Here is a 12,500-nt window from a genome sequence, read left to right on the forward strand (position 1 = left end):
CACTACATACAAATCTCAAGAGGGTCACCAAATATAACGAAAGGAACACGTAAAAGAACTGGGAATAATTGTGTCAGCTGACCTTTCTTTCAAGGACCATAACAAGACAAAGATCACGACAGCCAGGAAGATGACGGGGTGGGTATTGAGAACTTTCAAAACAAGGGAAATAATGCCGATGGTGACACTCTTCAAATCGCTAGTGCTCCCTCATTTAGAATATTGCTCAGTGCTGACGGCCCCGTTCAAAGCAGGAGAAATATCAGAGCTGGAACAAATAGAGATCGTTTACGGCTCACACTGACCCAGTAAAGCACCTAAATTACTGGGAATGCCTGCAAGTCTTTAACATGTACTTATTGGAGGGGAGTAGAGAGAGACACGTGATAATATATACCTGGAAAGCACTCGAGGGCTTGGTCCCCAATCTGCACACTGCCATAACATACTGGAGTGAGAGATATGGGAGGAAGTGTAAAATAAACCCAGTGAGGAGCAGGGGTGCGGTGGGGACAATAAGATACCAGAAACATGGCTGGAACAAGTGTAGAAGCCTTCAAGAGGAAACTGGACAAGTATCTTCACCAGGTGCCAGATCAACCAGGCTGTGGTGGATATATGGGACAGTGGGCCTCCAGTAGCAATAGCCTGGTTGACCAGGCAAGCACCAGACGAGCCTGGCCCATGGCCGGGCTCCGAGAGTAGTGAAACTCTCGAAAGGTATATCAAAGGTGTTCCTGTCACGGTATTGTGCCTTCTTGTTCTTTAACAAAACTCTATCTTCGCTGGATTTACACGTTATGTAGATGTATTGAAAATGGAAGTTTACAGCAGCATTTTAAGCCAGATGCGAAATAGTTGAGACACAAGTGCAACTTTGGTATCTTTATTTCCGAAACCCCTTGCCTGAGCAGTAGGTTTCTTCAGTCAAATACAGAGGTGATTAAAATAATGGAGACAGGTGAAGAAGAGACTGAGGTGTTTAGTCTCTCAGTCTTGATATAAGTGGGGAAGTGATTTTGAAGTCTTTTGTCCCTTAGCCTTGACAGAAATTGTTCACTTCCTCAGCGCTGATCTGTTTTAAGTCAAGGCATGATGATAATAATATATTCGTCAAGAATGGTGCCCTGACACTAAGTCTTTTCTAAATGGTGACCCATCACTGGCACCCGAAGGAGAGTTGGAGTTTCCACAAAGGAAGCATTGTTCAAAGCCCTGTGGCGGGGACCAAATGAGTCTTCTTCAGTGTAAGTGGTGTAGCTTAGTTAAAATCGTTGTATACACCCTGTACCAGAGGCACAGCACGTCTTCTTTCGTGTAAGTGGTGTCAGTATGGTGTGTATATGATACGAGTCTCTTATCTTCACATGTCTCTGTATCGAATTAAAAAAAAAACGCTGGCAAAACGTTTCCAAATATAGACAGCCAGGTGTTGCACATGTGCCTGATAACTTATTAGTTAATACTTACCCGTGAAGTAAGGCTGTTGTTGAGTCAGGAGGCGTGCACCACCGTCGGCAACTCAGCCTCCATAATCCTGCACATAAATCAATGAAAATATTAATGAAATGTGTAGGTAGTAGACATGAGTATACTTTATACACCTGTAATACTAAAGCTGGCCTCACTAACTGTTAAAAATACATCAAAGTACTGATTTGATGAGAGTTCTTGTTGACTTGGATATACTGTCATCGTTAAGACTTTATTGGGTTATCGGTCCTCCTCAGGTCCCACCCTTCCCAATTATATATATATTTGTCTAATATATTTTCTGTAATTTGACGTAGGTACCTCCTGCCTCACCTCACCTTTTGTTTTGGTCACCTGCGCTACCCACTGCCCAGTATGGGCCAGTAGGTCTACAACTATGCTATGTTTTTACCTTGCTTTCTTTTGCAATAATTTTGCACTTTTTTTAGTTTATGCAATTTGTTTCGTATTTATTAGATAACTGAATTATTATTATTATTATTATTATTATTATTATTATTATTATTATTATTATTATTATATTTACGGAAAGCACTAAACACGCAGGGGTAATACAGCAACTGAGTAATAGGAGGCAATCAGGTTTGACTCAAGGAAGGGGAGGGTAGCTCCAGTTCCTTAAATCAAGAGCCCTTCACTATTGTGGAAAATAATTTCCCAAAATTATGCTGTATATTTTTTATAATGTAAATATACCTGATTAATACATTACTATTACTCTAAAGTGTATTTTAAAGAAGAGAACCGACAGGGAAGCTCTGCGCCTGCGCTGACGAGCTGGGGGAGAGTGGCCATTGTTTTGAATGTGGTACAGGCACGCTAATGAAATGTGCATAAATTTTTCGTCGCTCTTGGGGTTATATTGGGCTTAAACCTCTCAAATGGGAGCCGAAATTGTTGGATGTGCAGTCCTGCATAACGTGAACATTAGGCGAGTGAACAGGATGGTCCAGGAACCCCAGGTAAGTCATGTCTATTTATGTTGGAATTCTGGCCAGTATTTTCTTCATAAATTTAGGCAGGGGGGTTGGTATGACACACCGTAATCTCCAGACTAATTGGTGAGTCTAATTATTATAAATTCTCCTTCAATGTATATGTAATCACGCTTTAAATTTAATATAGTCCACATATTTATATTAATGTTTTTACCAGAATTCCTGGTGATGTATATTTCATTTGAAATTAATATAGGTCCAGAGTGACTTGTGGATATGACAGTAGTAGGTATCGAAGGACATTTTTTGCGACCGAGGTGTCCTAAAATTCCTATTTGTCTCTGCAACCTTGATAAAGAATAATTATCTTTGTTACCATTTACTGGTATGTATCTGATGAGTTACATCCAGGTAAATTTAATTTTCCACAACTGTCATCAAGACATATCTCAAGGGAAGCAGCGAGGATCGTTGTTAACGTTATAATGTACTTGTCCACTAACATTAGACTATTTTAATCTCTAAAATAGGGCATAAAGTCTATACCCTATAAATTTAAGGTTAACGATAAATAGCTTTTACCATTTTCACTTGTTTAACGATGCATAAGATATAACGATACCTAAGGTTTAACGATACATAAGGTATATCGTTCTGTATTTCACTTATGCTTTACGATAAACACTGTATCTTTTCTTCTGTACCGAATACAGCATATATACATCAAGAGGTGTATTTCTCCCAGTGTATATATGAGTGTACTTTAATCCCTGTTTTAGGTATTAAGGTATTCTTTCCTAATTAAGTGCGAAGTGGTTTAAGTCTAATTAAGTGCAAAGTGGTGTAAGTCTAATTAAGTGCAATGTGATGTAAGTCTAATTAAGTGCAATGTGGTGTAAGTCTAATTCAGTGCAACGTGGTGTAAGTCTAATTAAGTGCAATGTGGTGTAAGTCTAATTCAGTGCAACGTGGTGTAAGTCTAATTAAGTGCAATGTGGTGTAAGTCTAATTCAATGCAACGTGGTGTAAGTCTAATTAAGTGCAAAGTGGTGTAAGTCTAATTAAGTGCAATGTGGTGTAAGTCTAATTAAGTGCAATGTGATGTAAGTCTAATTCAGTGCAACGTGGTGTAAGTCTAATTAAGTGCAGTGTGGTGTAAGTCTAATTAAATGCAACATGGTGTAAGTAATGAAGTGCAATGTGGTGTAAGTCTAATTCAATGCAACGTGGTGTAAGTCTAATTAAGTGCAATGTGGCGTAAGTCTAATTCAATGCAACGTGGTGTAAGTCTAATTAAGTGCAATGTGGTGTAAGTCTAATTCAATGCAACGTGGTGTAAGTCTAATTAAGTGCAATGTGGCGTAAGTCTAATTCAATGCAACGTGGTGTAAGTCTAATTAAGTGCAATGTGGCGTAAGTCTAATTCAATGCAACGTGGTGTAAGTCTAATTAAGTGCAATGTGGTGTAAGTAATGCCCTTTTATACTGATCCTGTGACTAAGTTTATAGTTAGTCATCTAAGCTGAACATTGGATCACATCGAGAGGTGTTTGTTTCTCAAGTTTATATACACATTAAACCCTACATCAGACATAAAACATCCTTGACTATAATCGATAGGCTTTAAACCTATTAAACCAAACAACTAGATAGGATGGGGTTTTTTTTTTTTTGGTCTTGCTGGCGACATCATGGCTGTGATGGAGGCTACAGAAATGTGTATATTGCATTTTTATGTATTTGACCAATTCTGTACCCTCGTGTTTTTTTCACTTCTGGTATGATTGGGTGGAGATTTTTTTTATCATACCTTAAAAAACGTTTATTCGTAGTTTGGATTATACCCTAAGTGTTGACTAACACACAGCGTGTTAAAGCAAGCAGTGAGACGGGCGTGTCACAAGGCTCGCTGCTACCCTGACAACTCGTGACCAAAGTAAACACAAGTGTTGGTTAGTGCGCTCTTCAGTAATCCCTGTCCCACAAACCACATTCCATAAACCCTGTCCTACAAGCCATGTCCCACAAACGCCGTTCCTTAACCCATGTCCCACAAGCGCCGTCCCCCAGGCCATGTCCCACAAACGCAGTCCCATCAGTCTCAACACAAGTCCTGTCCCACAAGTACCGCTCCACAAGCACTGTCCCACAGAGTTCCACAAGTGCCGTCCCACAAACTGTTTCACAAGCGTCGTCCCAGTTTCACAAGCGTCGTCCCAGTTTCACAAGCGTCGTCCCAGTTTCACAAACACAGTCCCAGAGTTGGTCTCTTCTGTCCCCCTGAGAGGTATAAGCGTAATACATTGGAAGATGGTACTTCCCATGTAACAGTAACTCCAGTTCTGCTGGAACGAAGCCTCCGAGGCTTTCATAGCTACTGAATCATAGCGCTAATAGTATACAATACCGACAGGGTGACGAATCAGACACGTGCAATACCTGGATATCTTTATTCTAAAGATTTTTCGCTGATCAATGACTTTATTAATTCAGCACAGAGGTATTGCAAGGTGTTGAAATTGGAGATAGTAATCAATCCCTCAGCCTAGAATTTAAGCCCTACATGAAGGTGGTCACCATAGTCAGATATATCATGACTATGGGAGTTAACACTAATGATAGTATACACTGAGAGGTATACATATCTCAGTGTATATACACACAATGTTAATGCCTGTTTCCAGGATTAAAGTATTCTTGTTGTTGGTACACAGTGCAGGTGAGGTGTAGTTTTTATGACGCACTTGCAGTCGATAGGCTTTGAACCTAACATACTAGTTTGGTTCTATCTGCCTATTACCTTCAGGTCTGGCAACACTGTGGATAAATCACTCAAAGATCAGCTTTTGGTGCTGAAAACGTTTGGTGCGGGAAGAACATTATCGTCTAGCCTTATATCAAGTGTATTATTTTATCAAGTGTATTTTTTTATCAAGTCTAGTCTTGTATCAAGTCTAGTCTTGTATCAAGTCTAGTCTTGTATCAAGTCTAGTCTTGTATCAAGTCTAGTCTTGTATCAAGTCTAGTCCTGTATCAAGTCTAGTCTTATATCAAGTCTAGTCTTGTATCAAGTCTAGTCTTGTATCAAGTCTAGTCTTGTATCAAGTCTAGTCCTGTATCAAGTCTAGTCTTATATCAAGTCTAGTCTTGTATCAAGTCTAGTCTTGTATCAAGTCTACTCTTGTATCAAGTCTAGTCTTGTATCAAGTCTAGTCCTGTATCAAGTCTAGTCTTATATCAAGTCTAGTCTTGTATCAAGTCTAGTCTTGTATCAAGTCTAGTCTTGTATCAAGTCTAGTCTTGTATCAAGTCTAGTCTTGTATCAAGTCTAGTTTTTCATCAAGTCTAGTTTTTCATCAAGTCTAGTCTTGTATCAAGTCTAGTCTTGTATCAAGTCTAGTCTTGTATCAAGTCTAGTCTTGTATCAAGTCAAGTCTTGTATCAAGTCTAGTCCTGTATCAAGTCTAGTCCTGTATCAAGTCTAGTCTTGTATCAAGTCTAGTCTTGTATCAAGTCTAGTCTTGTATCAAGTCTAGTCTTGTATCAAGTCTAGTCCTATATCAAGTCTAGTCTTATATCAAGTCTAGTCTTGTATCAAGTCTAGTCTTGTATCAAGTCTAGTCTTGTATCAAGTCTAGTCTTGTATCAAGTCTAGTTTTTCATCAAGTCTAGTTTTTCATCAAGTCTAGTCTTGTATGAAGTCTAGTCTTGTATCAAGTCTAGTCTTGTATCAAGTCTAGTCTTGTATCAAGTCTAGTCTTGTATCAAGTCTAGTCTTGTATCAAGTCTAGTCTTGTATCAAGTATAGTCTTGTATCAAGTCTAGTCTTGTATCAAGTCTAGTCTTGTATCAAGTCTAGTCTTGTATCAAGTCTAGTCTTGTATCAAGTCTAGTCTTGTATCAAGTCTAGTCTTGTATCAAGTCTAGTCCTGTATCAAGTCTAGTCTTATATCAAGTCTAGTCTTGTATCAAGTCTAGTCTTGTATCAAGTCTAGTCTTGTATCAAGTCTAGTCTTGTATCAAGTCTAGTCCTGTATCAAGTCTAGTCTTATATCAAGTCTAGTCTTGTATCAAGTCTAGTCTTGTATCAAGTCTAGTCTTGTATCAAGTCTAGTCTTGTATCAAGTCTAGTCCTGTATCAAATCTAGTCTTATATCAAGTCTAGTCTTGTATCAAGTCTAGTCTTGTATCAAATCTAGTCTTATATCAAGTCTAGTCTTGTATCAAGTCTAGTCTTGTATCAAGTCTAGTCCTGTATCAAGTCTAGTCTTATATCAAGTCTAGTCTTGTATCAAGTCTAGTCTTGTATCAAGTCTAGTCTTGTATCAAGTCTAGTCTTGTATCAAGTCTAGTCCTGTATCAAGTCTAGTCTTGTATCAAGTCTAGTCTTGTATCAAGTCTAGTCTTGTATCAAGTCTAGTCTTGTATCAAGTCTAGTCTTGTATCAAAGTCTTGTATCAAGTCTAGTCTTGTATCAAGTCTAGTCTTGTATCAAGTCTAGTCAAGTTGTATCAAGTCTAGTCTTGTATCAAGTCTAGTCTTGTATCAAGTCTAGTCTTGTATCAAGTCTAGTCTTGTATCAAGTCTAGTCTTAGTATCTAGTCTTGTATCAAGTCTAGTCTTGTATCAAGTCTAGTCTTGTATCAAGTCTAGTCTTGTATCAAGTCTAGTCTTGTATCAAGTCTAGTCTTGTATCAAGTCTACTATCAAGTCTAGTCTTGTATCAAGTCTAGTCTTGTATCAAGTCTAGTCTTGTATCAAGTCTAGTCTTGTATCAAGTCTAGTCTTGTATCAAGTCTAGTCTTGTATCAAGTCTAGTCTTGTATCAAGTCTAGTCTTGTATCAAGTCTAGTCTTGTATCAAGTCTAGTCTTGTATCAAGTCTAGTCTTGTATCAAGTCTAGTCTTGTATCAAGTCTAGTTTTTCATCAAGTCTAGTCTTGTATCAAGTCTAGTCTTGTATCAAGTCTAGTCTTGTATCAAGTCCAGTCTTGTATCAAGTCTAGTCTTGTATCAAGTCTAGTTTTTCATCAAGTCTAGTTTTGTATCAAGTCTAGTCTTTCATCAAGTGTCCGGGGCCCAAAACTGTTCAACAGCCTCCCATCTAGTCTTGTATCAAGTCTAGTCTTGTATCAAGTCTAGTCTTGTATCAAGTCTAGTCTTGTCCATCAAGTCTAGTCTTGTATCGGGCCGCGGGGGCGTTGTCTAGTCTTGTATCAAGTCCAGTCTTGTATCAAGTCTAGTCTTGTATCAAGTCTAGTTTTTCATCAAGTCTAGTTTTGTATCAAGTCTAGTCTTTCATCAAGTCTACAAGCGTGGCACCAGGTATGGCTACTGGAGTATAGGAATCTCTTGAAACTGGTCACAGGTATTCTTGATAAATATACAGATAACCCGCACATAGGAGAGAGGAGCTTACGACAACGTTTCGGCCCGACTTGGACCATATACAAAGTCACATATACAGAAGTGTGACTTTGTAAATGGTCCAAGTTGGACAGAATCGTCGTCCTAAGCTCCTCTTATGTGCAGGTTATTCGTATATTGTTCCAGTCACGGTATTATGCCTTTTGTTTTTTATGACTCACGAAATCGTAATGATACGACTGCAAACAAACCATACCACGGGCGGGGTTAGAGCCTGCGATCAGAGAGCCTCTCTGATCGCGGGTTCTAACCCCGCCCGTGGTACGTTTTGTTCTTGACTCGATAAAGCTTATTTTGAAAGAAACATTCTAATATTTATTGCCTTGGTTATGTTTGTTTCTCTCTTCATGTGCATACTAACCGGTCTCACGTAGGTAACGCAAGGTAACTCGTATATAATGTATAATGTTCTGGATTTAGTAGTGTAAGTGTCGCGTATAATTAATATCCACAGAGATGGGAGGGGGCAGGAGTCGACGAAGCTATTAGCTGCAGAGTATAATGTTGTGGAGGTTAGAGGGTGGGCCACCGTAAGCATGGGTGGGCCACCGTAAGCATGGGTGGGCCACCGTAAACATGGGTGGACCACCGTAAGCATGGGTGGGTCACCGTAAGCATGGGTGGGCCCATTAGTGGACCACCGTAAGCATGGGTGGGCCACCGTAAGCATGGGTGGGCCACCGTAAGCATGGGTGGGCCACCGTAAGCATGGGTGGGCCACCGTAAACATGGGTGGACCACCGTAAGCATGGGTGGGCCACCGTAAGCATGGGTGGGCCACCGTAAGCATGGGTGGGCCACCGTAAGCATGGGTGGGCCACCGTAAGCATGGGTGGGCCACCGTAAGCATGGGTGGGCCACCGTAAGCATGGGTGGGCCACCGTAAGCATGGGTGGGCCACCGTAAACAGTGGACCACCGTAAGCATGGGTGGGCCACCGTAAGCATGGGTGGGCCACCGTAAGCATGGGTGGGCCACCGTAAGCATGGGTGGACCACCGTAAGCATGGGTGGGCCACCGTAAGCATGGGTGGGCCACCGTAAGCATGGGTGGGCCACCGTAAGCATGGGTGGGCCACCGTAAACATGGGTGGGCCACCGTAAACATGGGTAGACCACCGTAAACATGGGTGGACCACCGTAAGCATGGATGGGCCACCGTAAGCATGGGTGGGCCACCGTAAGCATGGATGGGCCACCGTAAGCATGGGTGGGCCACCGTAAACATTAGTGGACCACCGTAAGCATGGGTGGGCCACCGTAAACATGGGTGGGCCACCGTAAACATGGGTGGGCCACCGTAAGCATGGGTGGGCCACCGTAAGCATGGGTGGGCCACCGTAAGCATGGGTGGACCACCGTAAGCATGGGTGGACCACCGTAAGCATGGATGGGCCACCGTAAGCATGGGTGGGCCACCGTAAGCATGGGTGGGCCACCGTAAGCATGGGTGGGCCACCGTAAGCATGGGTGGGCCACCGTAAGCATGGGTGGGCCACCGTAAGCATGGGTGGGCCACCGTAAGCATGGGTGGGCCACCGTAAACATGGGTAGACCACCGTAAACATGGGTGGACCACCGTAAGCATGGATGGGCCACCGTAAGCATGGGTGCGCCACCGTAAGCATGGGTGGGCCACCGTAAACATTAGTGGACCACCGTAAGCATGGGTGGGCTACCGTAAGCATGGGTGGGCCACCGTAAGCATGGGTGGGCCACCGTAAGCATGGGTGGGCCACCGTAAGCATGGGTGGGCTACCGTAAGCATGGGTGGGCCACCGTAAACATGGGTGGGCCACCGTAAACATGGGTGGACCACCGTAAACATGGGTGGACCACCGTAAGCATGGGTGGGCCACCGTAAGCATGGGTGGGCCACCGTAAACATGGGTGGACCACCGTAAACATGGGTGGACCACCGTAAACATGGGTGGACCACCATAAGCAGCAAGCATGGGTAAATCACAGTAAACAACATGCATGGGTGAATCACCGTAAACAACATGCATGGGTGGGCCACCATAAGCAGCAAGCATGGGTGGGCCACCATAAGCAGCAAGCATGGGTGGGCCACCATAAGCAGCAAGCATGGGTGGGCCACCATAAGCAGCAAGCATGGGTGGGCCACCATAAGCAGCAAGCATGGGTGGGCCACCATAAGCAGCAAGCATGGGTGGGCCACCATAAGCAGCAAGCATGGGTGGGCCACCATAAGCAGCAAGCATGGGTGGGCCACCATAAGCAGCAAGCATGGGTGGGCCACCATAAGCAGCAAGCATGGGTGGGCCACCATAAGCAGCAAGCATGGGTGGGCCGCAGTCATAAGTATTTTAATTGTCCTTAAACATAACTGATGTCCTAGACCTAATGAAATTGTATCAATTCTATTTCAAATTCGAGGAGAAAGGTTGCAGGCAATGTTTTGGCACAGCCACGGGATGGCCACGGGTTCATCCAGCAGTGCCATTTTGGTAAATATTTCCAATGAAACACCTGGAGGGTGAGTGTTTCCGATCCATCAACCCCAATAACCTAACGTAACTTAACATGGACAATATTTTAATCACTTATCCTAGGAGGTCTAGTACTCTGGATCTACTCTACGAGCTCACCAGTATTGAGCCGTCCGCCGGCTTTACTCTAGAGTGGAAAAAAGACTAACAACTCCCGTTCATTAATGTCTTGTGCAATAACATTGATGCCATAGTTTTTAAGTTTCTTTCCGCAAGACAATTAACAAAAATGATCTCTTGCGTTACTACTTCCATTGCGACACTAGGTTAAGAGATAAGCTATGAGTTACATACTATATAGTCCCTGATTATGTAGAACATTTCGGGCAGCTTTAATTAATCTTGTTTCCCAGGTTAGGTTAGGTAAGGCTCGTCAGGAAACAGGACAAGGGTTTCCTGACGCGGGTCTTAGATGATGACCGTCTTTGGAGCTTTGGTCATCTGACCGAGGCCGCCTTCCGCTGGCCGCCTTCCACCCCTTTAAAAATTATGGTCATTTATAACCATTATTATTTCTTTGTTCCCCAGGATACGACCCGTAATAGTCGTCTGACACCCAGGTACCTACTTACTATTAGATGAACTGGGCAACAAGTTTAAGGAAACATGCCAACGTTTCACCCGTCCCGAGATCGATCCCACGGACGCTGTCAATCAAGGAGTGCTCTTATATCCTACGTAAATTCGTTCTACAGTTTCTGTCGCATGTTTTCAATAACTGCAATAATTAAAAGCTGCGTTGTCCTCCCGTGTGGGAACGAAGCAGTAAAGTGGAGTATCCTAGACAGTCCTAAACATAAGTGTGGTCACCAGTTACATCACCGTCAAATAGACGCCAACATAAAGAAGTCTACATCATTCCTTGTGTTGACTTTGATAAATTATCTGGGAGAGATGACAATATTTCTGGAACTGTTCCTTAGAGAAAGTAACAGAAAATAGCCCGCATTCATCATTGTTTCCATAAAAATAGTTAAGAAATTCGGCAGTTTCAACATTTCAAGAATGTTACAATGATATAATTTAGTATTCATATAAATATTTTTTTTATATTTTCATAATGCTTGTGGTATACTTATTTTATCTTTATCATCGTCTTTTCAATATTTTATAAATTTGTTATGTGTCATTTTTATAAAATTTCTTATCTGCCACATTTGATTTTTATATTAATGTAATGTTGTCGGTAACGCAACGAGAGGACCCCAATGGAAATAAGTCACTCTGATTTTTTTGGGTTATCTCAGGTTCTCTACACATGCTGCTATGTATGATTATCTATGTAACTGTATTTGTGTATACCTGAACAAACTTAGACATGTTGCTGCAGCCTGGCAGGACACCGCAGCCAGGTGACCTTACCGACACCTGTCTAACATTAGACTCAATATACCGAAACACAGCTACACCAGTCTTTATATAACCCGGCATCTCCCCCTCTATATATCTACCCCTCATCTAAAACCCTCTCTTCCTGCTCTCTGCAGGAAAGTACCTTATAAAAAAAAACGTCCGTTTTTAACCCACCAACACCATCCTACTCCTTACTGCAACCATAACAACGCCAACCACCAATACCAGAGCCATGTTTCACAGCAGGATGTACCTACCTTGCATGATATGTCGTTTTTACTGCCCCCTCCTCGCATATGGGGGCGAGGTTCGACCACGTCACCTTCGTACTTAGTCAAGCGCACTAACCACTACGCTACGAGGTATTGTGATAGTTTTGGTGATGAGTTAAACAAATTGCAAGGTAACGTTATTAAGGCATTATTCTGGGTAACTTTAAAACATGATAGACAGATAAATGAGCGTGAATCACGTCAGTGTGAATGTGACTAGTTAATGGTCCTCGGACCGAAACGTCGTCATAAGTTTGTCTCCTATGTGCGGTTATTTGTGTATTGTTCCAGTCACGGTATTGTGCCTTTTTATTCTTTATCGGGTATAAGACATGATTAGCACAAGCAAATTGGTCTACTGTAGTTCTCTTCTAGTCTTATACATTAAGTAAATCTGGGTATTTAAAATCTGCTAGAAGCTTCTAGTCTTATATATTAAGTACATCAGAGTGTTTAAAGTAAGATAAAAGCATATATTAAAGGTCGTACCCAAGCACACTATGGT

General features: G+C 42.1%; 1 protein-coding gene across 1 annotated transcript in view; it reads right to left on the reverse strand.

Annotated features, from left to right (window-relative positions):
- Window positions 1-12,500, reverse strand: part of LOC128693566 (uncharacterized) — a 38,592-nt gene that overhangs the window by 25,699 nt on the left and 393 nt on the right. The window contains exon 2 of the mRNA XM_053783345.2: window positions 1,471-1,537. The gene's annotated coding sequence lies outside the window, so the exon portion shown is untranslated. The remainder of the gene's footprint in view (window positions 1-1,470; window positions 1,538-12,500) is intronic.

The sequence above is a fragment of the Cherax quadricarinatus genome, unplaced genomic scaffold (assembly GCF_038502225.1).
Source record: "Cherax quadricarinatus isolate ZL_2023a unplaced genomic scaffold, ASM3850222v1 Contig32, whole genome shotgun sequence".
Taxonomy (NCBI): domain Eukaryota; kingdom Metazoa; phylum Arthropoda; class Malacostraca; order Decapoda; family Parastacidae; genus Cherax; species Cherax quadricarinatus.